The sequence below is a fragment of the Bos taurus genome, chromosome 1, assembly GCF_002263795.3.
Source record: "Bos taurus isolate L1 Dominette 01449 registration number 42190680 breed Hereford chromosome 1, ARS-UCD2.0, whole genome shotgun sequence".
NCBI lineage: Eukaryota > Metazoa > Chordata > Mammalia > Artiodactyla > Bovidae > Bos > Bos taurus.
The window spans coordinates 59511798-59536010 of NC_037328.1; the positions used below are offsets into that span (position 1 = coordinate 59511798).

Here is a 24213-nt window from a genome sequence, read left to right on the forward strand (position 1 = left end):
TTATCTCTGTATAATCATACAGCTCCTAGAAAATACAGAAACCTGCTAAAAACACCACCCCATCAATGAGTTTGGTAAAAACAATTGAACATTTTAAATCTTAGCTGCATTGGAAAGTATTTAAAATCTTGAAAGTTAAAGAATAGCACCAAATTTCAGTCCCTCTAAATGTGTAACTCTATGAAATCTAAGGACTCTAAAATGAATTTCTAATTCCTGACTTATAAACCCCGAAGAAGGAAATTTATAACAAAACCAGATAAAGCTCTTCCAACTGTGCCTATGACACCATAGCTATACAAATCTGCCCCATTTTATAGTACACAAAGAAGACTGGAATTCAGCTGTTATCAGAGATAATAATAAACTTCTGGTGAGTCAGTCGCTCAGCCTCATATTTACATTCCCACTGTCAGCAACAGTTTTTAAGTTAAACATTTTTTAGAAGTAAAAATTCAATAAACAATATTTATATTACCAACAGAATGTGTTTTCCTTGCTTTGGTGATAAACTATCTGATTATTTTAGACGTTGCTCTCTTCTCTCTTTTGTCCATCTCTTAGCTACCTCACTAAAAGCCATGCCCCCTCTTCACACTTGTTCTCTCCCTGAAGCTTCAAGGAAGAGGACTGCAAACTGCCTGGATGCCTGGACCCTCACGATTCTGAGATTAAACCCAGATCCACCCATGGCATGGGTCCCATTCTTTGTCTGAAGCCAGCATCTGATTGAGTCAGATATGAAGTCATTATCAAATTGAACAGCGAGCCTGTATTTTCTTGCAATTCATATAAAAATATATGATATTTGTATAAAAATGACTAATAAACTCTCCCAAAGAAAATAGTCTCATTATATTTTTACCTTACTTCCTCATTCCATTCTTAAAGCCACAGTGAAAGGAAAATTGTTGTGGTCACTCCAAATATTCTTTTCCACTGCCAGTTAAAGTCTGGTTTGGGCAAAACTAAGCAATCATTTATACTTTGCATTTAGGATACTAGTTACCACTTACCTATAGAGGTTATCTGGCCTAGTGAGGGGTCCGTGGTATGATACCTGAGTTTGCCACTTCCTTGGTATTATGTTGTAGCTGTTAGGAAGGATTTTCTAAAGCTAATTTTCTCTCTTAGTTCCATTTTATCCCCACAGGGAGTAAATAAGATAGAAGGGTATTTTCCCTCAAAATAAGGCTTATGGCATTGACCAAGGCATTTAAATGTATCTTTACAATCCTCAACTTGGTCTCCCAGGAACAGTTTTTATAGATTTAGATATTTTTTTGTCATAAAGTATTCTATTTATTTCTCAGCAGCTGGTGTCAAAAAAGTTGTTGTGTTTTTTTTTAATATTCCTTTTAAATAAATAAAATCTGTTTTCATATTGTGTAAAATTAGTTTTGCCTGCTGTGAGTTTGTGGCATTATGAAGTGATCATTTCTTCCCATGAATTATTTAAAGTGAGGATATCAAAATCTGATGAAACAATACAATGCACTATACAATACAATTTAATTTTATACTATGCCACTTCATACCAGGATCTCACAATGCATAGCAGTTGCAATACACTGGCTCAGAATTAACAAATCATGCCTGCGCCCCTCAGTTTATTATTTTAGTATCTGAGGGGCAAGTCTAAATTTTCCAGTGGGTTGGAGAATCTCCTTAGATTGGGCAACACATGGATACTTAAGTACATTTTTGCTAACTACTCATGCAGGGCACTAATGTTCAAATAACCTTGGTGATATTTACCTTTAAAAAAAATTCGCTGGGCAATTGTGCACTCTTTCACTACAACACACTGTTGGTTTATCAGCATTTCTTCTGGATTTTTCTGATCACTTTTTCTCATGGGACAAATGCGTCTACGTAACCACAATCATTCTCACTACTTATTCTTACTACAGAGGTTGTATAGGAAGGGGAACAACGATCTTCTCAAATTCCCCACTGAACTTACTAGACTTATAGTAAAGCTGCTACTAACTTTGAAGGTGAATGAGGTAGCATGAATGAATTACTCTAAATATAGAAATACATGATTACAAGCTATAACAAAGTTTGAATGAAGGAGAGAGCAAAGCTTATCCTGTATGTAATATCTGTGTTGTAATAAATTATAACCAAAATACTACCCTGATTGTTTTTCTTCAGTGAATTTTGTAGCACTCCATAAGAGAAATTATATCTGATTAACTAACTCACTGTATTGAAAGGATGAAGTTAATTTTTGTTATTTCAGCATTCAAATAGCCTCTGACAAGATTCTACTACAAAAGTTAAAAAATAAAACTCACCAGGATTCAACATATTATGAGATGTTAGAGGTGGTTTTCCACAGCAAGAAACTAGCTTAAAGCACAGAATAGAGATCAGTGGGCACTTCCCTTGCTAGGGCTACGTGCTCTAGACTAATGTAACACACCAAGTCTGTAACACCCATATTGCCACCCCTTCGGCCAATCAAACTGCATTTCCTCCATCTCAGTGAAAGGTGCCATCATCCACCTGAGTGATTAGACCAAAGATTAGGAGCCTTTGAATTCCTTTTGTCTCACTCAACACACTGAATCCGTCAATAATCCCCATTAACGCAACCTGAAAAGTACATTCCAAACTCAACCATTACTCACCATCTCTGTTGCTGCCAACCCAAACATGATTATCTCTTCACTGGTCCCCTAATTGATTTCTCTGTTTCCATTCTTGTCTCTTACAATCCATTTTCCAAACAGAAGCCAGAGTGGTCTTGAAATGCAAGGCAGACCTTGCATAAAATCTACAATATATAATGTTGTAAGAATGATATTTCAAATTCAAAACACTAACCTACATCTCTCCATTTCTGTTCCTGTCCACCTGTTCCCTGGAGAAGGGCATGGCAACTCACTCCAGTATCCTTGCCTGGAGAATCCACATGGACAGAGGACGATGGCAAGCTATAGTCCATGGGGTCACATAGAGTCAGACATGATTGAAGTGATTCAGTACGTCCACCTGTTTGATCTCATCTGCTACAATTCTTCACTCACTGACCCATGATGTCCCTCAAACAAGCCAACGCTATTCCTAATACCCCTACTTCTGTCTCTGCCTGAGCTCTCCTGCCCTGACAGTTTCACGATGAACTAACTCCTCATTCAGTTCAGTTCAGTCACTCAGTCGTGTCCGACGGTGACCGCATGAATCACAGCACGCCAGGCCTCCCTGTCCATCACCAACTCCCGGAGTTCACCCAAACCCATGTCCATTGAGTCAGTGATGCCATCCAACCATCTCATCCTCTGTCGTCCCCTTCTCCTCCTGTCCTCAATCTTTCCCAGCATCAGGATCTTTTCCAATGAGTCAGCTCTTCGCATCAGGTGGCTAAAGTATTGGAGTTTCAGCTTCAACATCAGTCCCTGCAATAAACATCCAGGACTGATCTCCTTTAGGATGGACTGGTTGATCTCCTTGCAGTCCAAGGGACTCTCAAGAGTCTTCTCCAACATTACAGTTCAAAAGCATCAATTCTTCGGCACTCAGCTTTCTTTATAGTCCAACTGTCACATCTATACATGACGACTGGAAAAACCATAGCCTTGACCAGACGGACCTTTGTTGGCAAAGTAATGTCTCTGCTTTTGAATATGCTGTCTAGGTTGGTCATAACTTTCCTTCCAAGGAGTAAGCGTCTTTTAATTTCATGGCTTCAGTCACCATCTGCAATGATTTTGGAGCCCAGAAAAATAAAGTCAGCCACCGTTGCCACTGTTTCCCCATCTATTTGCCATGAAGTGATGGGACCGGATGCCATAATCTTAGTTTTCTGAATGTTGAGCTTTAAGCCAACTTTTTCACCCTCCTCTTTCACTTTCATCAAGAGGCTCTTTAGTTCTTCTTCAGTTTCTGCCATAAGGGTGGTGTCATCTGCATATTTGAGGTTATTGATATTTCTCCTGGCAATCTTGATTCCAGCTTGTGCTTCTTCCAGCCCAGCGTTTCTCATGATGTACTCTGCATATGAGTTAAATAAGCAGGGTGACGATATACAGGCTTGACGTACTCCTTTTCCTGTTTGGAACCAGTCTGTTGTTCCATGTCCAGTTCTAACTATGGCTTCCTGACCTAACCAGTACTTTACAGAGCGATCTTTCTTTCTCTGATCATGGTGTCCAGAGCATCCCCAATTCAGTCTTTTCTGTTTTATTTTCCTCTTAGAATGAATTCTTTCTCATTTGTATATATTTTTTGTGTTGTAGGGACATATAATTGCTATCAGAATATAAATTCCATGAGAATGAGACTCTCAGCCATACCGCTGTAATAGTTATCTATTACTGCTTGACAAGTTATTCCAAAACTTAGTAGCTTAAAAAAAAAAAAGAATTATCTCATGGTTCCCGGTGGGCCCGGCATCTGTGAGCAGTGTAGCTAGGTGCCTCTGGGTCAAAGTTCAAAGTCCCTCAGGAGGTTGTAATCAATCTGACAGCCAGAGCTGTGGTTTGAACTGAAAGCCATACTCTAAATTCACTCACTTGGTTATTGGCAGGCCTGAGCCCTTTGTCAGACAGCCCTTGGTCAGCCCTTTGCCTCCACAGAGCTGTGTGATGGCATGGCATTTGACTTTCCCCAGAAAGAGTAACACGGGAAACAGTGAGAGAGGCATTCAAGATTAAAGCCACAGTCTTTTTTAAAACTTAATCTGAGATATTACATCCCACCATTTTTGTCTTTTTTAGAAATGAGTCACTAGGTCTAGTCAATACTAAAGGAGAGGGAAATACACAAGGGAGTGGGACATGGGCTATGGAGAGTCTGCAAGCCATCTTAGGGTTGTCTACAACAACTGACTACCTCTGTACTCTCAGTGTGCATAATAATACCTGGAATTTAATAAGTGAATGAATAGAAATGAATCTCCCCAGATTAGTACTGGAAACTGTCCTAAGTCAATATTTTGTCAATGATGAAGAAAAGTAGTGAATAAAATCTCTCCGAAGTAGTGACAAAAGAGCCATTCAAACCAAACAGATAATCAGTCAGGAAATCAAGTTATGTGAGTAAGCAAAAAGTAGCAATAAAGTCTCGGTTTCTTCATCTGTAAAACATAGAAAATACCTGTACATGTTGGAAATTTACTGAGGTAACTCATATGGAATATTTCATACATGGCCTCCAAATCAAAGGCACTGAACAAATATCAATTAGTATTCTTAGTGAGAATAAAAGCAAGGCAAACATTTGGGGGGGGAAATAACAGAAATTGTATTTTTAAGATGATTTGAGATATCAGACACAGCAAAAAAAAAAAAAAAAAAGTATCTGTAAATTACTCTGAACTGTTTACTAATGATATTAGCTTAATAAGAACCTGTAGCCGAAAAGACTAATAAAATGTTGGGACTCATCACCTGTACTGAAAGCAAGGTAGAAAGGTTTACTATTTTTATGTTTCATGCATTGGAGAAGGAAATGGCAACCCACTCCAGTGTTCTTGCCTGGAGAATCCCAGGGATGGGGGAGCCTGGTGGGCTGCTGTCTATGGGGTCGCACAGAGTCGGACAAGACTGAAGCGACTTAGCAGCAGCTGCATGATACATTTGGATATATGTAATGATACATTTCTAGCTGTGTAATCCATGAAAGCTTAAATAGAGAAGGATGTGTGCAGTTTCAGGAGTTTCAGCTTTGGCCACCTGATGCAAAGAACTGACTCACTTGAAAAGACCCTGATGCTAGGAAAGACTGAAGGCGGGAGGAGAAGGGGACGACAGAGGATGAGATGGTTGGATGGCATCACCAACTCTATGGACATGAGTTTGAGCAAGCTTCAGGAGTTGGTGATGGACATGGAAGTCTGACACGCTGCAGTCCATGGGGTTGCAAAGAGTAGGACACAACTGTGCAATTTAACTGACTGTGTGCAGTTTTGGAATAGAAAGATCCACAGCATGACTTGGGGTTAAAGTGTCTGAAAAGTTAAAGGAAGGGCATTGAGCTTGACCTATTACATAAAGGGATTATAATAGTTTTGGAGAGGGTAATCACAGAATTTTTCATGAAACCCTAGATTATCAAACTACAGGGAAAACTTGAAGTTTGGAAAAGTACAAATAGAGTCAGAGAATGAAACCCTCTTCAGTTTTTTAAAGAATACCTACCTTGAAATGAAAGGTAGCAAAGACTTAGAGATTCATTAAGCAGTTGGAGAAATTTTATGGAGGATATACCAAAATAGACTACAATGGTATTTATATTTGAGATTGGCATCATGGAAGAAAATCAAATGTCTTTCAACCTATTGATTAATGTTTCCTTTTGCAACCAAACAGGCAGGATGGATCACAGCTTTGATGAAGCTACTCCAGAAGTATGAGCAGCATTCCTTTAAGATGTTATCATTTTGTCCTGTTAGGGACAGGGTAACAGTCACTGCTTTATGGCTGGTCTTCATGGAGAATCAGCATTACCTAGCCATTTGTAAATATTTCTCTATACATTTGTAAACTTTAGATTTCTGAACCTTGACTACTGCATATTCCAAAGATATATACCTACTGTTCTGAGAGCAAAATAGTTTATCTGATGCCAAGTCTTGTGGGTTGAATGGTGGCTCCCTAAAAGATATGCCCACATCTCAATCCTCAGAAGCTGAGAACGTGGCCTTATTTGGAAGAAGGGTTTTTGCATATTTAATTAGTTTAAGAATCTCTAAATAGGATCATCCTGGATTATCCAAGTTTGTAACCCTGGGTGCACACTAAGTCACTTCAGTCATGTTTGATTCTTTGTGACCCTATGGAACACAGCCTGCCAGATTCCTCTGTCCATGGGCTTTTCCAGGCAAGAATACTGGAGTGGGTTGCCATGCCCTCAGGGGATCTTCTTGGTCCAGAGAAATACAATGACATGCCTCTATAAGAGACAGAGGAAAAGACACAGACACAAAGGGAAGGCCATGTAAAGAAGGAAGCACAGACTGTAGATAAACAGCTGCAAACCAGGAAATGCATGGAAGAGCAAGTAATTCTCCCCTTGAGCCTTCAGAGTGAATGTGGCCCTTCTGATTCATTGATTTCTGATTTTTGACCTCCAGAGCTGTGAAAGACTACCTCTGTTGTTTTAGGCCATCAAGTTAGTATGTTATGGCAACCCCAGGAAACTGATATACTTAGAACAAGAATTGTTTCACAAAGAGGTAATGGAATGGATTAGAAACAACATTTATGCAAGATAGACTCAGATTTTAACCTAGATTTTCTCTGTACAAATTGTGTGATATAAAAAAGGAAGTTACTTAATATCTCTGATCGTCACGCTTCTCATTAGCAAAGTGATGGTAAGTTTTCAATGTAGGGTCACTGTGGGATATGGAGATATGTAAAACACCTCACTTACTGTAAGCATTACAACAGCAGAATATTATTCTGATCAATATTCAATACTCGATTAACCTATTAATAATTAATTCAAAAATGTGCCAAATATCTATAAAAGTTAAAAACTGTTGTTTTCCTTGAGAATAAACATTTTAGCAAGGTATTAATTAGAGCATAAGGGATTGATTAATGTGGAAACTGGTTGTGCAATACCAAATGTTTCGAAAAACTTTTATTTCAAACTTACTATTCATGCCATTTTAAGCCACCTCCTCAGTTGTCAGTGGAACCATATTCAGTCCTGTTCCTTTACTGTCTCATATTTAACATCCTCCCTAGTTTCTTATAGACAAATAATAAAAAGTAATGCCAGAGTATTATTGGAAAATATTTGCATCTAGCCTGGGCTTAAGTCAGCCAGATACAGAAGCAAAGACTGTGTTAATAGAATTCTCCTAAATGTTAGTCTAAGAAAATTCACAATAGCATAATAATCTCTAGGACAAAGTTATCAAATTCATACCAATCGTGAACACCTTTGGTTATTCTTGACATTAAGGCAGACAAAACAATAAAGGTAACTCTAACAATAATTTTCCTAGAGGGACAATATAGGAATCACGCAATTTGAGCATTTCATGTTCTGGAATAACTCCTTAATATCAGAAAATTGAGACTCTAGTAAAGCTATTGAAAACACATGCAACAAAAGTGAAATAAATTTTTAAGAATTGATGTTTTTTGCTTTTCTATTGATAAATATTTATAAGAATAAATACTGTAAAAAATAAAAGTGAAAAATATAACACTAGCTATAATACTATGTATGGCTATTAAAACACTTATTTATTCTTTCACTCACTCATTCTCTCAACAACTATTTATCAAATGTCTCATCAGTATCAGGCATTATGTTAGGTATAAGAGATAAATATCATTGAATGAGATATAATATCATTTCCTATCTTAAAGAAGATTTAACTAAAACAATCAATTAAAATAAGGCTTACATTATAGGAGCACAATGTAAGGCAATTAATTGGGGAAAGAGAGAAGACATCCAAAGAAAATGCACCATAAATTGAGACCTGCTAAGTTATTTCTGTAAGGGGAAGAAGGGGAAAATGGAGACGTTTTCCATCCATATGGAGGATATCTGTAAAGACCAGAAATGAGAGTGAGGTATGTGCTGAAAGTATGAAAAGAAGTTCAGTATGATTGGAGCATGGGCTTCCCTTGTGGCTCAGCTGGTAAAGAATTCGCCTGCAATGTGGGAGACCTAGGTTCGATCCCTGGGTTGGGAAGATCCCCAAGAGAAGGGAAAGGCTACCCACTCCAGTATTCTGGCCTAGAAATTCCATGGACTGTATAGTCCATGGGGTAGCAAAGAGCCGGACATGACCAAGCAACTTTCACACACACATGATTGGAGCATAGGAAGCCAGGGAAAAAGTGATTTAAGTCAGACTAGAAGAGGAGACAGGGGCTAGATTTTAAGATTTAATATTAAGGACATCAGGAGAATGCTGCAATAGCTTGGGTGAGATAAGATGGTACTGTAAACTAGAGTGTTAGCTTTGGTATGGAGAGGATACATATTTAGGAGAAAGATCAAAAATATTTCTAAACATACTAGCTTGATACCCTATTTAAATTTACTACCTACCTACTCACTGTATATAAGTCTTCATCTCTTTTGCCCTATATTTAAAAACAAATTTGTTGAAGCATAATTGTAGGACGATAATTGCACAGATTTAAATTTGATAAGTTTTGACACATTGACCAATGAAATCACTACCACAATCGAGATAGCAAAATTATTTATCACCTTCAAAACTTTCCTTGTGCAAGCATTGATCTACCTTCTGTCACTATACATTAGCTTATATTTTCCAGAATTTTATATAAATGGAATCTTATAGTATGCACTTGTTTTGCCTGTTTTCGATTAGTATAATAATTCTGAGATCCATTAGGTTGTTCAATTCAGTTCAGTTTGGTTGCTCAGTCATGTCCAATTCTTTGCGACCACATGGACTGCATGCCGGGCCAGCCATCACCAACTCCTGAAGCTTGCTCAAACTCATGCCCATCAAGTCAGTGATGCCATCCAACCATCTCATCCTCTGTTATCCCCTTCTCCTGCCTTCAATCTTTCCCAGCTTCAGAGACTTTTCTCAGGAGTCAGTTCTTCGCATCAATGTCCAAAGTACTGGAGCTTCAACTTCAGCATTAGTCCTTCCAATGAATATTCAGGACTGATTTCCTTTAGGATGGACTGGTTTGATCTTCTTGCAGTCCAAGGGAGTCTCAAGAGTCTTCTCCAACACTACAGTTCAAAAGCATCAATTCTTTGGTGCTCAGCCTTCTTTATAGTCCAACTCTCACATCCATACATGACTACTGGAAAAACCATAGCCTTGACTAGACAGACCTTTGTTGGCAAAGTAATGTCTCTGCTTTTTAATATGCTGTCTAGGCTGGTCACAACTATTCTTTCAAGGAGCAAGCGTGTTTTATTTTCATGGCTGTAGTATGTATCAATAAACTGCTCCTTTTCATTGTTAAGTGGTACTCTATTGTATAGATATGTTACAATTTGTGTATCCATTCACCTCTTGATGGACATTTAAGTTGTTTATAATTTTTAGCTTATACAATAAAGCTGCTAGGAACATCTGTGTACAAGGTTTTACAAAGACATACTTTCCTTTCTTTTGTGCAAATACATAGGAGTAGAATGACTGGATCACGTGAGTATATGTTTAACTTCAAAAACAACTGTCAGAATGTTTTCCAAAGTGGCTGTACCATTTACTTTCCCACCAGCAATGTATGAGGTTTCTGATTTCTCCACATCTTTGCCAATATTTAGTATGGTCAGTCTTTTGAATTTCAGCCATTCTAACAGGTGTAGAGTAGTGTCTCACTGAGACTTCCCAGGTGGCTTAATGGTGAAGAATCTGTCTGTTAACACTTGAGACTCGGGTTCTACCACTGGGTCAGGAAGATCCCCTAGAAAAGGGAATGGCAATTCACCCCAGTGTTCTTGCCTGGAGAATCCCATGGACAGAGGAGCCTGGCAGGCACAGTCTATGGTGTTGCAAAGAGTCCAACACCACTGAGCAACTGGCAACAACAGTTTCCCTTTGTGGTTTTAATTTGCATTTTCCTAATGATTATGGTGAACATCTCTTCATATGCTAATTTACTAATCCTGTATCTTTTTGGGAAAGTGTGGTCAACTCTTTAGCCCGTTTTAAAAAGATTGGGTTATATTATTATTGAATTTTGATATTTCTTTATATTTTCTGCCTATATAAGTTCTTTATCAGATATATTCTTTACAAATATTTTCTTAGTCTGTGATTTATCTTTTAATTATTTTAATAATGTTTTCAAAGTGTAGAATTTTTTAACTTTGATGAAGTCCAATTTATTTTTTTATGGATCATGTGTAAATGGATTGTATATTTATCATCTCCTAACATACTTCATAATTTGCCTATCTTTTTCACTAATGGATCCCAAGTATCTAGAATGGTACCTAATACATAGTAGGTATTCAATGAACATTTGGTTAACAAATAAAAATTTCCAGAAGTCAAATGCAAATTGTGGAGACAGTTTGTAGACAACACAGAAAATAAAATAGTCTTAAGTGCAAGGACATATTCAATTTTTGCTATCTGATCTAATACAAACATTTATTGATATAAGTACCCAATATAATAAATTCTCTCAGTTAAAGAATTGGTACCCTTTGCCTGGAGATAATTCTCCCCCAAAACATGAATTTGAGATACTGTAGAACTTAAATGTAAATAGTGAGTCTCCTACCCATCTCCATCCCCCACACCCCCAGTAACTCAAATCCTATATGAATTTTTGTAAATAAATTAGAGCTGCTGAATTCTCGAAAACTCTAATTGTGCCAATTATAAATAAGCCTCGGGATGGATTTCAACCAGCAGCGTCCCCAAAACCATTATCTGAAACTCTAATCCATTATTTTTTCTTTCATAATTAATTTTTCTAAGTAGGTCAGTACTATTCATTTTATTTAAGTGCTGTTCCAGCAATTCCATTTTCTCAATAACCAAAATCAACTATAACTATATACATATATTTTTAAATTAAATATACTAAAACATTCTTATATTATGTAAAACATTAATTAGACCATTAAAGTTTTTTCTAATAAGTAATAAGATAATGTGGAGAAGGAAATCGCTACCAGTACAGTATTTTTGCCTGGAGAATCCCATGGACACAGGAACCTGATGGGCTATAGTCCATGGGGTTGCAAAGAGTGGGACATGACTGCTTATAAGATAATGCACTATATTGGTACTCAATCTTGACCATACACAGTCAAATAGAGTCTTATAAGCACCTCAAGGATGTCTAGATATATGGGTGCTTAAATAGGTATATCTCATAAGAAAAAACTTAGTTTATTATATTTTAGCATCCAAATCACTAGGAACAATTACCAGAAATTTATATAAGTAAAATAAACACATGATATTGTAGATATACATTTTACATGTTATATGTATAACTATATATACCTGCTGGAGAAGGCAATGGCACCCCACTCCAGTACTCTTGCCTGGAAAATCCCATGGATGGAGGAGCCTGGTGGGCTGCGATCCATGGGGTCGCTACAAGTCAAACACGACTGAGTGACTTCACTTTCACTTTTCACTTTCATGCATTGGAGGAGGAAATGGCAACCCACTCCAGAATTCTTGCCTGGAGAATCCCAGGGACGGGGGAGCCTGGTGGGCTGCCGTCTATGGGGTTGCACAGAGTCGGACACGACTGAAGCGACTTAGCAGCAGCAGCATCATATATACCTGCATGTTTTGTGTGTGTGTATGAAATCAAAACTCAAATCACCTGGAACACAGGAGATAAAATGGTCAAGCAACCAACAGAATTTGTCACACTGAGGAGCCTTAATTCTAAGAGAGCTCCTCAGGTCCTCCTCACTTAGAACTTACATATTCTCCACTAGGCGCAATTCTAAAATCTTTGGGATCTGCTTTCCTATCCTCAACAGATTAAATATTGATAATGCAAGAGTGGAGGGGAGTTTGTGGTTGATGCTAGCTGCCAGCAGCCTGACACAGGGAGAAAAGAGAGCTGATGGAGCTCTGATAGAGCCTCTAGGCAATGGGGCACTGAGCCTGCTGCTTAGGAAGAAGCCTAGTGGAAATGGGCAAAATTTCTGGGAGGAAGGGTTTGATTCACTTGAACATTCTCAAAGGATGAAATTGTTGAGACTCAGTGAAAGGCGATATGGATCCAATAGGAGACTGACAGTCATAGAAATTCATTATCTTGTTATATAATGCAAGTTGCTTTTAAATTATTGTTTCCCTATAAACTTTACCACTATGTATTTGTAAACAATCTGAGTGAACTAATACTGCCTGATGTTTTTTAAAAAGCACTTTTGACACTACAAATTAGCTAACTCTTTCTTAAAAGATAATGAGAAGATGAGATCATGCATTTCTCATAGAGCAAAATAGAACCATCACAAGTGTATCCATTATAAACCACTGAGGTATGAATTTAGGAAAAATTAGGCTGAATATGGGGCTTCCCTGGTGCTCAGTGGGTAACGAATCCTCCTTCAGTGTAGGAGATGTGAGTTCAATCCCTGGGTTGGGAAGACCCTCTGGAGGAGGAAATGGCAACCCACTCCACTATTCTTGCCTGGAGAATCCTATGGACAGAGGATACATTCCATGGGGTCACAAAGAACCTGAAGCGACTGAGCACACAGGCTGAATCTGGGGCTGCTGTCCGTGGGGTCACAGAGTCAGACATGACTGAGCAACTAGGCACAGCACAGGTGGCACTAGTGGTAAAGAATTTGCCTGCCAAGGCATGAGATGTAAGAGATGGGGGTTCGATCCCTGAGCCAGGAAGATCACGTGGAGGAGGGCACAGCAACCCATTCCAGTGTTCTTGCCTGGAGAATGCCATTGACAGAGGAGCCTGGGGGGCTATGGCCCATAGGATCGAAAAGGGTCGGGCATGACTTAGGCGACTTAGCACGCACACAGGCTGAATATGGAATACTATCTTAACTTTCTGCAACACCCCCTGAACTGTCACCAGAGTTCTTAATTCAAATAAGTACTCCTGATCTAAAAATATGCTAGCCCAAGAAACTGAATGATTACCCCTCAGCTGAAAGCATATTTAGTGACCTGAGATAGGAGAGATTTCATTTCAGTTAAGCAAATGGTTTTGGTTTTCCAACCAAGGGAAAGCTTCATCATGTAAGAGCCATCATTATAATGGAATGTGACTGATTTTTTTTTTTTTAAAGATGTGTTTTAACATAGACCTCTAATAAGGGCTATTTTTCATAGCAGTCACCCTGGTAGAAACTTGCTCCAGGGATACTGTCATTACTTGAAAGTTGGGGCCATTGCCTTTAGAATTAGTTTCTGGACAAAAAAACCCCCCCAAAACAGCCTTTTTGCTTCCTAGCTACCCTTTCTCTACCACCACATGCTGTTGTTTACCCTGCTATGAATGTGCCTCACTTATACTGATTAACAAAAATCCTCCTCCTGGATTTGGTATCATGGTCTACTTATCCTGAGCTTTGCTCAGGGTTGGGGGTTGGAGAGGGTTTATGGGATTTAAGAGAGTCTATTTTTGACCACTGAATCTGTGTGGCATACCAAATTCCTTTGGCCATAAAGCAATACAAAATTGAGATTACCAAGGCCCTAAACCCGGGACCAGAGAATAAAAATTCTCCACAACAAAGAGGACTTTTAGGAATCATTTTCGTCTGAAGTTTGTGTGCACGTGTTTCTGGCTTGGCTCTTTATTGACCTGCTTTTCCAGTACATGGTGCCTAGAATCTGAGGGAGAACTTTGTCCTTACCAGGTCAGTTGTCATAGAGTAACACAGTAAATAAAGTATGAGTTAAATTTGAGCACCTAGTCTAGGGTTCTATGTACCCTGTGGGTCTTCAGTAAGAATATGCTACTTATGTCTGACTCACTTTCAGTGTGAATAAACCACATACATGCTGCTATTAAAATAAAACAACCAACACAAATACTTTCTAACTTCCTGGAAGTAAAAAAGCGAACTTGCAGAATCACTCTCACCCTTCCTAATCCCCTCTCCCTGCAAACCAATTCAAAGGAAGAAGAGAATACAAAGGGAAAGTGAATGTAAGAAAAACAATTAGCCACTGCAGTCTGCAAAGCCTGTAACGTTATCTAGAATGATAGCATGGCCATTGTTCAGGCTGCCAGAGCCCTGCATGTTTGCTAGCTCACCCAAGGTCCTGGGAGAATAATAAACTAAGCAGATTAGATTGTAGACTGATGCCTCAGTGCCACCACCACCTCACACACCAAGCAGACTGTTCTAAGCATCTGAACACATGCAGGCAGGTAAACCCAGAGAATGGGCACTCCATGTTGGCGGGAGGGGAAGAGGCTGCCAACAAACTGGGCCTGTTTATTATTTAACAGTTGGTACTGCTAGAGGCCTGGCACCACTATAGAGCACTCTCTGTTTCAGTGCAAGTCAGCCTGATTACGAGAGCGTGTGAGCCAAATCGTGTTTACCATAGTCCATGAGAACCTCAGTGCCCCCAGCAGACATGGAAATTCTTACAACAGCTCTCATCCAAACAGAGAACATAGCTCCTGAGATGGAGGAAAAGGGCTTTGTGTGCTTAAATCTTGTCTGATCATCTGCTCAGTGTCTCTACTTGTACTTGCTTTTCCTCTGCTTAAGACTAGTCATTCCTCTTCAGTGACATGTGACTCTGGTTTTGTTTACTCTCCTTTGGGACCTAAATCAACCAAATAATGTGTGAATCGCCCATCTACTAATAGTGCTCAGGCTAGCCGGCATGCTTTGGCTTTCCAGCAAAAGACTTTGCTGCACATGACACCTGCCTCCTGATTCGCCAGGACTGCCTCTGCAGTAAGTCTTCTCTGCCAATGTGGGCCACAGGTGGATGCCTGCCTACAAATCCAATCAGCTGGATAATGCACAACTATCACAAGAGTGGACCTTAATAACAAAGAGCCCTGCTTAGATGGGTCACCCTATTAACTTTGATTTGATTATTCTGCCCCACCAGAACACTTGGCTTTACAACCACAGATGGCACCAGCTCAACATAAAACCTGTAGAGAAAGTAGTCATGTTGGGGTCGTAGATTTTCAAAATATTAAATATGATATAAAAAATTAAAATGGTAAGTACTGAGATAGTCTCTGGCTCCTTAGGAAAGCACTAATTATTTTTAATAAATAAAAAAGGTCAGACTTTGATTCTGGGAAAGATTGAGGGCAGGAGGAGAAGGGGCAACAGAGGATGAGATGGTTGGACAGCATCACCGACTCAATGGACATGAGTTTGAGGAATCTCTGGGAAATAGTGAAGAACAGGGAAGCCTGGCGTGCTGCAGTCCATGGGGTCACAACAACAATAGAGCTCATGAGACAATGTGTTAATTAGGCAACACAGGTCATCTAATCATTTCCTTTGAAATTTAACATAAATCAACCACTCTTTTAAGTGTTAAGAATCTTGGCTTTTATCTTTAATATACACCAATCTTCAATATACACAATATATATCAAGCTTTTGATACCATGCATTCTATACATTTTTAAATAAATTTGAGATAAAATGGGCTCAACGTAAACTAATTCAATATTTTGAAACTTAATTGTACCTTGGATACTTTCCCTATGATCATGAGTAAATAACCAAAATGCTGTCTACCAGTGAAGAGAGAGGCACAATAAAATATAATGTCTTACCTGAAACAATGTATATTAATTTTTCTGTTTTGTTTTGTAATTGACAGTTGATATTTACATGCTGAAATATCAAAATGTTTTTTGTTTATTTTTCCTTAATAATCTATGTTTTTCCTTAATAATCTGCTGCTGCTGCTAAGTCACTTCAGTCATGTCCGACTGTGTGCAACCCCATAGATGGCAGCCCACCAGGCTCCCCCGTCCCTGGGATTCTCCAGGCAAGAACACTGGAGTGGGTTGCCATTTCCTCCTCCAATGCATGAAAGTGAAGAGTGAAAGTGAAGTCGTTCAGTCGTGTCTGACTCTTCAAGACCCCATGGACTGCAGCCTACCGGGCTCCTCTGTCCATGGGATTTTCCAGGCAAGAGTACTGGAGTGGGGTGCCATTGCCTTCTCTGCTTAATAATCTCTCAAGTTTAAATGCTGCTCAAAGAAAATAATATATGTTAAGTATAGCTGAATAAAGTTAATTTTATATTTTTCATTTTATTATGTTTTCAAAGAAAGTACTTGTCCATAAGTCATAGGTCAGATACACATAAATAGTAAAGAAAGCTACAACAACAGAACAGGTATGAAAAAATAATTTCCTGGTTTCAGTCAGTTCAGTTCACTCAGTCAATTGTGTCCGACTCTTTGCGACCCCATGAATTGCAGCATGCCAGGCCTCCCTATCCATCACCAACTCTCGGAGTTCACTCAGACTCAGGTCCATGAAGTCCGTGATGCCATCCAGCCATCTCATCCTCTGTCGTCCCCTTCTCCTCCTGCCCCCAATCCCTCCCAGCATCAGAGTCTTTTCCAATGAGAAAAAACCCAGTCTTTTCCTGGTTTAGGCTAAAGTTAATTCCTAATTTAAAATTTAATCATTTCTTCTACTGATCAGAGATACTTCATAAACAGCCCCAAATTAAGGAAGTTAATTCTAAAATCAAGGGGCTTCTCTCAAAGCATCCTGCATATAATAATGCTCATAAATGCTAGTTAACAGCAGAGCAATGGGTCCAATTATAGGTTCACAAAAGAAAAAGTGCTATTTCAGTCATGACAAAAATATGAACCAGGATTTTTTCACAATGAGTAGATTAAAGATGAGTGACATGTGTTTATCTTTGCACTAAAATACTTCACAACTAGGCAGAGACATTAGTAACAGCTCAGACGGTTGACAGATGACTATGTGCTAGATACTCCTTTAAGACCTTTATATGAATGTACTCATTTAATCCTTACAACTGAATAAACGTACTATTATTTCCACCATCTTACAGATAAGGAAATTGAGGCACAGTGAGATTAAGTAACTTGCCTGAGGCAGACTCTAATAGCACTGATCAGTCCATCTGAGGTCTGTATTTAATTTAAAGCTACGTGGTCCCTGCTGCTGCTGCTGCTAAGTTGCTTCAGTCCCTCCGTCGTGTCCGACTCTTAGCGACCCCATGGACTGGAGCTTACCAGGCTCCTCCATCCATGGGATTTTTCCAGGCAAGAGTACTGGAGTGGGGTGCCATTACCTTCTCTGTATGTGGTCCCAGAGGACTGTAAAATGTTAGTGCTAAAGCAATTTAAAATTATCTAGTGCATGGTTCTGGAAAAGGCAATGGCATCCCACTCCGGTACTCTTGCCTGGAAAATCCCATGGACAGAGGAGCCCGGTAGGCTGCAGTCCATGGGGTCTTGAAGAGTCGGACACGACTGAACGACTTCACTTTCACTCTTCACTTTCATGCATTGGAGGAGGAAATGGCAACCCACTCCAGTGTTCTTGCCTGGAGAATCCCAGGGACGGGGGAGCCTGGTGGGCTGCCGTCTGGGGTCGCACAGAGTCGGACATGACTGAAGCGACTTAGCAGCAGCAGCAGCACCAGTACATGGTTCTAGAATTGCAGGTTGGAAAGGAGGTTTGGGAAGATTGTGAAGTCTCAAAATTTTGTAAATAGATATACTTTTCTGAGAAAAGAATATGAACTATGAAACTAGTCTTAAGTTTCTCAAGTGAGAGATTAAAGAAATAAAGCTATGCATATAAATGTCACATATTACAGTTAGTCCCTCACATTAGAACCTTCAGGTTGCAAACTTTCGAAGATGCAATTGTGCATTCCATCAAGGTAGGTGTGAGTGGAATTGCAGCTTGCCCTCTGTCTCCTATTGCTGAGGATCCTCCAGCTCAACCATGTCCCACCTTCTCTTCCTCCTCCAGTCAGTTAACTCTTCTTGCCTGAACATGTGATGCCAGCCCTTGTACTGTACTACTATACCTTTCAAGGTACTGTACTGGAAGATTAAAAATGTTTTCTTTATTTTTTGTGTTTGTTTTTTACATATTATTTGTGTGAAAAGTATTATAAACCTCTTACAGTGCAGTACTGTATAACCAATTGTGTTAGCTGGATATCTAGGTTTGTTGGACTTATGAACAAATTGGACTTATGAATGTGCTCTCGGAACAGAACTCATTTGTATGTTGGGAACTTGCATGAGAAAAAAAGTAGAAGAATGAAGCCTGGAAACCAGAGCTCCTTTCATTGTCTTCTCAACCCTAACTCCCTCAGCTGACTTGGCCTTCCATGGCAGTAGAAACCTGAGTGAAGGAAACAAGACTTTACCTCTGCCAGTTCCCTATTTCTCACTAAAGCAAAGGAAGGAGACAAGAACAGAAATTCTCGTGGAGTCTGCTCTTGGATAGTCAGAGCTAATGGGGAAAAGGTGAGATACAAATTTTAAAATTCTTGAAATTTCTTTTTATTTCTCTTGGATCTCATAATGGTAATTTATATTTACACAGGAATCATCTATTGTGTCCAAATTTTTCAAATTTATGTGTAAAGTATTCATAGTAATTATTTTAACTTCTTCTATTTCTATGATTACTTCCCTTCCTGTATTTCTAACTTTCTGTATTTGTGGGCTTTCTCATTTGGTGATTAAATCATGTAATGTTGACTTGGTCTTTCCAGGTGGAGCCTGTGGTAAACGACCTACCAATGCAGGAGATATAAGAGACACAGGTTTGATCCTTAGGTTGGGAAGATCCCCTGGAGGAGGGCATGGCAACCACTCCAGCATTCTTGCCTGGAGAATTCCATGGACAGAGGAATCTGGCAGGCTACATTCCATAGAGTCGCAAAGAGTAGGACATGATTAAAGGACTGGAGGGACTTGGCACATATGCATGCAATGTTGATTTATTTATTGTTTTGTCATTCTTTTTGTAAAATACAATTCATGTCTCTCTTTTTTATTTTCTAATTCATTAACTTCTGATTTTATTTTTTATCAATTTTTTCCTTTTACTTTGCATATTTATTTTTCTTTTAACAAACTTCCTGAGATGAATGCCAGTATGTTTAGAATTATTTTTCCTCATAATGTTAATATTTAAAGCCATGGACTTTCCTCTGAACACTGCTCTAACTCTACCCATATGTACTTATTTTCTGTACATTCTGTAATCCTTCTTTAATTAAAAAAATAGATTTTAAAAATTTAAATTTTACCAAGAGATAATAGTTCTAATTTTTTCTTTAAGATTAATCTCTAAATCATTATTTTATGGTTGAATATAGCCTGAATTTTCTCAAATGTCCTTTAGGCATAATAGTTTTTCTTCTTTGATCTTTTAACATGGCTAACTGTATTAGAAGACTTCCTAAAAATAAACTATGTTTTAAATAGATGACTTTTTCGTCTCATATTTACTGCTTTAAAATAAAATATATTCTTGATCTTAATTCTTCCACCTTATTTTACATTATTTCAAAATCATTTCTTTTCTCTGATTTACTTCATTAATGTGTTTTCTTCCTAATAGTTTGAAAGTTTTATCTCAGTTTGTTAATTCTCTTATTGAAGTGTTTCTCAAACTTACAGGCTTTATTTTAAATGTAGGTTCCATGTCTCATCCCTCCCCACCAAAAAAATTCAGTAGGTCTGGATCGAGATACTGGGTATTTTTTTTTTTTGGGGGGTATTTTTTAAAAGGCTTTACAATGCACATTCTGATGGTCTGATGACCACATCTTGAGCAAACTGTTCTAATGGTTAACTTTATCCATTTTAATAATGGAGATAAAGTCTTATTTTTTATTCCATGACTTTATAATACAAATTTGGTTTATCTAAAAAATTATTCTAAAAATCATGAAAACACTCCACTATATTCCTTTTACCCTTCCCTCTCTCTTTCTTCTTATGGCTGGACTTTGCTTAAATTGTTACCTTTAATTATTATTTTTATAGCTTTATAATTCATCTACAGGGGCTTCCCAGGTAGCTCAGTGGTAAAGAACGTGTCTGCAAATGCAGGAGAGTCAAGTTCGATCCCCTAGTCAGGAAGATCCCCTGGAGAAGGAAATGGCAACCTGTTCCAGTATTCTTGCCTGGGAAATCCCATGGACAGATGAGCCTGGTGGGCTACAGTCCATGGGGTTGCAAAGAGTTGGACGTAACTTAGTGACTAAACAACAATGCATCTACGTCTCTTTACTAAGTTTGCCAAATTTGGGCAGTATTGATCCCTCATTCCCAGCTTTTAAACACAGGTGAATTAATCCAACTTGCCTCGTTATTTCCTCTTTACCTTTCAAATCTCTCAGGTTCTGTCATGTTATTATTTTTATATCATCAAGGTTTACACCATTTATATTCTATTATGTAACATCTTCTCTTCCTTACTGCTTTGTTTAGTCATAAGTCTATTTTTAAGTTGATCTGAGATTCACTAATGTTTATTTTATAATGGCTTCTCTTAATATTTTGGTAGCCTAAACTCATCATTAAACATTTTGTTTTGTCCTATTTGTTTACCAGAATAGTTCATGGTACTATGAATACTTGCATTTCAATATTTTGAGGCAAATTAAATCTCTCCCCTTTTGATAGTTTATAATACATGTTTTCCAGGTGTCTTTCTTCAGCCATAAAGTTCAGTAATTTCAACAAGATAGACGTCAGTGCTTACTGCTCATCACCATGAATTTCCTAGGATATAGTGTGTCTTGTTCCATATAAAAATTCAGGACACTTTCCAGAAAATTTTTATTCTATTACACATTGAAATTGTTTTCCATTCATTCTGTTCTTTTTTCCTTCACAAATATCAGTTGTCCCTATATTTCCTTTGCCTTCCAAAGGTATAACATTAAATTGTATTTATTCAATTTTAACAGATAATACCTTTACATGATTTCAGAATACAAATGTGTGAAATGATACAGTAAAAGGTCTACCTTTTATTCTGTTTCCATTCACCCAGTTCTTATACAGTCCTATGACATGTAACTACTGCTATTAATTTGCTTGCTTTTTAAAAACAGATATGCCAGTAAAAAACAACACTCACATTCTTCTCTTCATATGTATAGTTTTATACAATACATGCTGATCTACACCTTGCATTTTTCACTTAAAATATGTATATTGAATGGATATTCAATAGTCCATTAACTGAATCCTCTACTGACAAGCATTTAGATTGTTTCCTATATATATCCAACAACAAACAATGCTGTAGTGAATAATCTTGTGTATATATTATTTTGGGTTTCCCTGGTAGCTCAGTGGTAAAGAACCCACCTCATTCAGGAGATGCAGGTTCAATCTTTGGGTTAGGAAGATGCCCTGGAGAAGGAAATGGCAGAATGGCAATGCCCTCCAGTATTCTTGCCTAGGAAATCTCATGGACAGTGGAGCCTGGTGAGCTATGGTCCATGGGGTCACACAGAGTTGGATTCGACTTAGAGACTAAACAACAACAACAACAACATATATTATTTTATTTATGGAATAAGTTCTTAAAATCAGAGTTGATGGGTTAGAGAGCATATGTACTTGTTATTTTGGTAGATATTATAAAATTTATTCTCCATTTGAGGTTGTTTATTTTTGGCATTTTGATAGTTGAAAATGAATCTTGGTGTTTTTCTTATTTGCATTTCTCTTGTCATGAATATTTTAATCTTTATTTATCTTGAGTTGAATATATGTTAATATGTTTAAGGGCCATTTGAATATTTTGTGCCAGTTTTCCTATTGAGTTGTTGGTCTTCTTTCTTATCAATTTGCAGGAGTTCTGATTTATTAGGGAGATAATATTTTTATTTGAGATATGAGTTGCCAATCATAATTATCACCTTCTCACATCATTTAAAAAGTATTTTTAAGGGTTTTTTTTTCCCTCATTCACAATTCTAGTGATATTATTAAAAGTTCTTTCCTTCTGCTACTTTCTATATCTAATATGGCTTTTAGTTCTGTAATAGCTCTATTTTTGTCTTCCATTTCTTCCCTGTTCTCTCACAGGTTACTCTATCTCTTTGTTGTCTTACCTCTTTAATCCTGTATATCTAATCTATGACCTCATATTTTTATAAAGCTACGGTTTCTTCTATTTCTTTGCTATTATGAGGAAAAGATATTGTTTTCAAGTATAACTCTTTTACTGGTATATATCTTGATCTTCTATTCCTTAGGTCACTTTTGATTTAAATTAGCTACGAATGGGTTCATGCTGGTTCCTTTCTGATTATTTCTCATCTTTCAGTCAGCCAATTTTATTAGCTGTTTGCTGAACAGGAAAGGCTGGAGGAGTGAATGGGGCAGTATAGAGTTTCATCTTGTGCCATATTTGCTGCACATTGTATCTTTTCTCTTCAGTTCTACTATGCACACTGTTCAAGGGATATGCCTGTGCTCTGTAACTCCCCACTTGGATTGATGGGAGCCCTCAAGGACCTGCAAGAAGCCCTGTATGTCTCAGATCTTGCTGGTCATAATTAATGTTTGTTTTACTTTTCCTAAATGTGATCAACAGGGCAAAAGCTAAAGTGGGTTACTATCTCCACCATGCCACCCTTACATCCTGTTTTGGTACATGTGGCAGGCTGGTGCCAATTCTCTGTTGACCTGTGTTGTAGAACAGGGCTCAGGCTGCATCCACAGACCACTGAGAGCCTAGATTTTCCTGTTTCATGTAAGCAACTATAGCGTGAGTCCCTCAGAGTCATTCCAAATACTTTGGATGTTCTGGCTATCACATATGTTTAACATACTCTTGATATCCTGTTTGACTTGGTCTAAATTTCACAGTATTCCTTTGTGATTTGGGATTGTGTCTGTCTCCTAAGAAGACGGGTTTTGTGTGCCTCGTTTTTATTTGCTTATTTGTTTCATTGCTTATTAGTTTTTGTATAAGGAGGTATGAAGTAAAACTGCATTTACATTTTCATCTATGTTCTCTTAATTGGCAAACAGAGTACTTCACTTATTAGCACTTCTTCAACTCTTCCCTCAACTGATTGGCCTTCCAGTCCCCAAAACTGGACAAATCCATTGTAAGGGGCCAACTAAGTATTTATATGAGTTGACCATTGTATGTATCCCCTTATAAGCATATTTGCAATAGAGGCATTTAAACCCTAAACTTGAGGCTTTCAGAGGAAGCCATGAAATGAAGCGAGACAGCATATTAAAGCACAGAGACATTACTTTGCCAACAAAGGTCCGTCTAGTCAAGGCTATGGTTTTTCCAGGAGTCATGTATCAATGTGAGAGTTGGACGGTAAAGAAAGCTGAGTGCTGAAGAATTGATGCTTTTGAACTGTGGTGTTGGAGGAGACTCTTGAGAGTCCCTTGGACTGCAAGCAGATCCAACCAGTCCATCCTAAAGGAGATCAGTCCTGGGTGTTCATTGGAAGGACTGATGTTGAAGCTGAAACTCCAATACTTTGGCCACCTGATGTGAAGAGCTGACTCATTTGAAAAGACCCTGATGCTGGGAAAGATTGAAGGTGGGAGGAGAAGGGGACGACAGAGGATGAGATTGTTGGATGGCATCAGCGATGCAATGGACATGAGTTTGGGTAAACTGCGGGATTTGGTGATGGACAGGGAGGTCTGGCATGCTGCAGTCCATGGGTCACAAAGAGTCGGACACGACTGAGTGACTGAACTGAACTGAACTGATGAAATGAAGCTATGGATGTAGAATGACAAATAACATGGAAGATGT

General features: G+C 38.3%; 1 protein-coding gene across 20 annotated transcripts in view; it reads right to left on the reverse strand.

Moving 5' to 3' along the window:
- The window catches only part of ZBTB20 (zinc finger and BTB domain containing 20), an 862801-nt gene that overhangs the window by 559872 nt on the left and 278716 nt on the right, over positions 1 to 24213 (reverse strand). The window contains exon 4 of one of the 20 annotated variants that reach the window (XM_059890148.1): positions 2640 to 2785. The exons of the other annotated variants lie outside the window; for them this stretch is intronic. The gene's annotated coding sequence lies outside the window, so the exon portion shown is untranslated. The remainder of the gene's footprint in view (positions 1 to 2639; positions 2786 to 24213) is intronic. 20 annotated transcript variants of the gene reach the window in all.